We start from the raw sequence: 4,688 nt of genomic DNA on the forward strand, positions 1-4,688 counted from the left end.
GGAAGTTTTGCACGAATGTGCGTAAGAACTTCTTCACGGTGAGGGTGACGGAGCACTGGAACAGGCTGCCCAGGGAGGTTGTGGAGTCTCCTTCTCTGGAGATATTCAAGTCTCGCCTGGACGCCTACCTGTGCGACCTGGTGTAGGGAACCTGCTTTGGCAGGGGGGTTGGTCTCGATGATCTCTAGAGGTCCCTTCCAACCCCTACAATTCTGTGATTCTGTGATTCTGTAAACAGTTGGGATTTGACAGAAACCCACCCCCATTCCCTTCAGACATTTATAAACATTGATCAGATCCTCCCTCAGTCTTCTTTTCTCCAGATTACTCATTCTAACAGTTCTAATGGAACAGTGGATGAAGGTTACATTATAAATGCCAAACTAGGCATGACAGTGTCACAACGCACAATCTCCTCTACAAGTATATAGAATGTGGTCTCAAAATTTCCATTAATTGAACAAGTGATAAAATAAAAATTGCAAAATTAATTATTGGAACTTCACAGTACCAAAAGAGAAAAGATTTCAAATAAAAATATCAATAGAAAAAGAAAAGGCCTCTTTAAAGTATTTGAAGAAATCTAATTGTCTATAAATATCTGAAGATGGCAGACTGCAAGAGATTAAATGCACTACTAAGGGTGGTAGTGCAAAAAATGCAAACTCCAATCAGTAGAAGTGTTGTGGACAACAAAGAAAATTATTCTCTGTCCTCTTAGACCTTGGATAAAGAATCCTGCCCAGTTTAGGCACAATACACGACAAGAAGGATGTTAACAAATCTGAGCACAAAGAGGAACAAAAACACTGATACAAACTTTAGAAAATACGAACTTTGAAGAAGGGTTGAAGGAACTATGTTTGTTTAGTCTAGAAAAGAATGAGTGCACATATAACAGTCTTCACAATGTAAAAGTGTCTTATATGACAGCTCTTCTTAATTGCATGGGGAAGAAAAATAAGATGCATGTTGTGCATTTTCATAATAATAGAGTGATGAAGCACTAGGATCTGTTGTGTAATAAGAATTTTTTTCCTTACAGCTTTTAAAAACAGATTAGATAAATATCTTCAGGTATTTGATAACCTGATTATACTTATTTCTGACACTGGGCAAGAGGTTTGCAGTGGATCCTCAAGAGATTGTTGTGATCCCATACACTTGCATGTTTCCAAGATTTCATTTGACAAAATAAAACAGTTTCAAACATACAGACTCCATCTGTAAAAGTCCTGAAGCATAGTAGATATAAACCAAAGGAAATGATGATTCAAAGTCTTTCATGACTGGTCCTCCAACTATTAGGTAATAGGGCATTATCTCATTGGGTTGTGTTCTGCAGAAACAAACTCCTCATCAAGAGGAAACCTGTTTTCTATCAATTTATAAAGATACAGATGCTTCTTTGGCACTATCAATGCTGATATGCATATGACCAGTGCTAAAACTGTAAGCATAAGTGGGATTTGATCAGATTAAAGAGTCGAGATTTTGAATGTTGGCTATAACAAAACACTGGGTAGATAGTAAGGAATCCTGTATCCTGGAGCGACTGGGTGGGTTTTGGTCTACTCAAGCTAAACAATACAAAATCATTTGGGAAGATTTAGCATGTTCATTGTATTATTCTTGTGATTTTGCTATGCTCAGACAAGATTAGTGCTTGCGAATATAACCAGATATGACAGCAGAAGAGACAGCCATCATTCTTTATCTACACAAGCATAGTGTGAACTACAGTGGCAGTGTTAATGCTAAAGACTTTCTCAGTTTAAGGAAGAACAGTTTAGCCTTCAGACTGCAGCAGAAACAATTACTAAGAGAAGTGGATAATTCTGATGAGGGTGTCCATCCACTAGTAAATGAGATTGAAAGGAGTGTATGTTAAACAGCAATCACTAACATCCCAGACAGGACATAAGCCCGTTTAGAAAAGAAATCTAACATCCATTACCTGTTACTGTTCTGTCCTGAAATTCATTATCCAGTTCTTATAAGCAGAATTATTTTATTTACAGTTTTATTTCAACAGAATATAGGACACCAATTTTTACTGAAAAATACAGATCCAGATTTTTACAGTATTTATAAAGAAGAATCAGATTAAATAGTGGATCAAACACAACACAAGCTCATCCAATAGTTTTTTTTACATGTTTCTGCTTGCACACACCTCTTTTCCATCTGCCATTCTCAATGAAAATACTTCAAAGTACCAGAGAGTGTGTTAGATATATGAATAAGTAGATTAGATATTAGACACCTGACACCAAAGATGCAGTCCTCCAACTCTTGATTATGAGCTGACTAGAACAGTCCATAGACACTTATGGGTTTGACCATTGCATTCCCTTGACTAGATGTTCTTCTTGTGATACATATTTCCTACATCACGATGAACTCAAAACCTTTCTACTACCTAAGTTCCTTTGGAAGCTGCTAACAAGACATTATTTTGCTTATTTTATTTGAGAACACAGAATCCAAAACACAGTTTAAAACTTGCTAAACAAATGAGTATTTTCAAAAAGAATAATTGAAAGAGATTGTTCTCCCTAACCGTCAGACATTGTTAATTCTGGAGAACAGCTAATAGAAAATGTGTTAAGTGTGTCACCAAAAGACCAATAAGACTGAGAAATCAAGTGGAGTGGAGTTTCTGTGGCTTAGTGGTTTGCGTATGCCTTTAGAATAAAAATATGGGTATCTCTACTGAATAGCTTAGTACTTATCCCAAGATTCCAGACAAATGTATGTGGACTTAGCAGTTCCAAAAGAAGATTCTTATCAGAAGAAAACATTTAGTTTGGAAGAGGAAGATCACCAGCAAAACAGTGAGGTAATTACTGTATACCTATCCTGCGTCTCAATTGCCAGTGTTGTAAACTTCCATTACACCTCCAACTGGTATTGTTGATTGGCCTACACTGGCATTTTGGCTTTGGGCATTGTGGTTTGATGCTGATGAAAACTCAGGCAAACACTCTAAAGGCTAAAAGATGACTGTTTTGGTCAGTGGTATTTGTGCCAGTAACACCATGAAGCTTACAAAGATGCGACCAACTATTCCATGCCATCAAATCAACTACAGGAGCAATAAATCATCTGTATCATTAAATACCTCCAAAAATCTAGGCTAATGTCAGCATTATTGTGTTTAATTGGTAGAGTCCATTGTACTGTACTAATTCTGCCAGCTGAGAGATTTGTTGTCAGTGAGTGTGGTGTCCTATAAACCGGGTATAAACCAAAAAATTTACCCTAGAAATATACCCATTTTTAGCCACTGAGTTTATCACTTTCATTGCCAAGGAAAATATTTTCAAAACTGAAAAACATGCAGGCTTTATTTTCAAACTTGTTAAAAAAAATTTTCCACTGCTACACAAACAAACCCGTGAGCACAAATCCACAGTGAGGTAATGGCAAAGCTAAGAAGCAAGTCTTCAAGAACTGAGACTTGCTTATGTGGATAAAAAAATATTAAATTTACAGTCTGGGCTGCTGACTGCTATCTTTCACAGGTGCTGGACTTAATTTAGCCATATATTTTTTTTAATTACTGGATTCAGTTTTTATTTTGTTTGCTGTTATAGAGCGAATCTGCCCTTCAGAAGCCTTTGAACTAATTACTATTTTCTAATTACTTCTACTAAACTCCTTTAATTTTAATGGATATTCCTATTTGTCCTCTTAATGAGGACATAGGAGCGAAGATCAAGGAACTCCTTTGTTCACCCTTCCATTTTCACTGAAAATGAATTATTTTCCAATTAGTTCTAACCTGAAAATCTTAAAATTCCAAGCACACACACAGATAATATGGCTATTATCCTGTACAGAAAAGGAGATGCTTCCAAGAATATTTTATCCATATTTCATACACGTGGATTTCTGACAATGATTTGATCTTTCTCCGATGGAAATTTTCTGTGGATTTACGAGGCCTTTTGAGCAACAAAATGATACCAGTGGTGATTATATTTGTCCATGGAAAGTATTGACCTATGTCATGAAGCTTAAAGCTAAGCAAAACAAAACACGTATTCTGTAATAGAGAACTATGAAATTGGTTGTGGGAATAAGTAAACGAGTTTCTAACCTCCCACATAAACAGCTTCTGGGATCTTTACCAATTTTATTCAGATTATACCAGATTAGACACCACAAAGATGAGAGATCCCTGAAGCCTGCAAAGAGAACAAGAAATGGCACGTTTGAAATCCTAAAAGAAATTCCTTGACGTGGATGTCTGTGAACTCCTGGGTCCATCCCCCAAAAAATGCTTCTGTAGAGTGAGGACCATAACCCTTCCCTAATGAGTTATAACTTTATAGCAAATGTGACACAACTAAATAAGAATTATAAAAGGCAGCTAATGGTAGATGTGAGCCATAGAAGGTTCTAAGAAAGTCACAGAGAAACTAGTGAGCAAAATTTTTAAGGAACATATAAAAACAATAACAAAATAGAAGAAATGATCACCAGAAATGCCATGAGATGTACCAGAGAAATCAGTATTTCACACAGGTTTATATCTACAGAAAATGGTTTTGCCCTTGCATTCAGTAGTCTGGGAATGTTGACTTAAATTATTCATAAGGTAACGTTTTCCATGAGATCTTTGGGAAGACAGACACATTGTCTTTACTGAGACTTCACACAATGATGTCCTAAAAATAGCT

Source organism: Meleagris gallopavo, chromosome 4 (genome assembly GCF_000146605.3).
Source record: "Meleagris gallopavo isolate NT-WF06-2002-E0010 breed Aviagen turkey brand Nicholas breeding stock chromosome 4, Turkey_5.1, whole genome shotgun sequence".
Classification (NCBI taxonomy): Eukaryota; Metazoa; Chordata; class Aves; order Galliformes; family Phasianidae; genus Meleagris; species Meleagris gallopavo.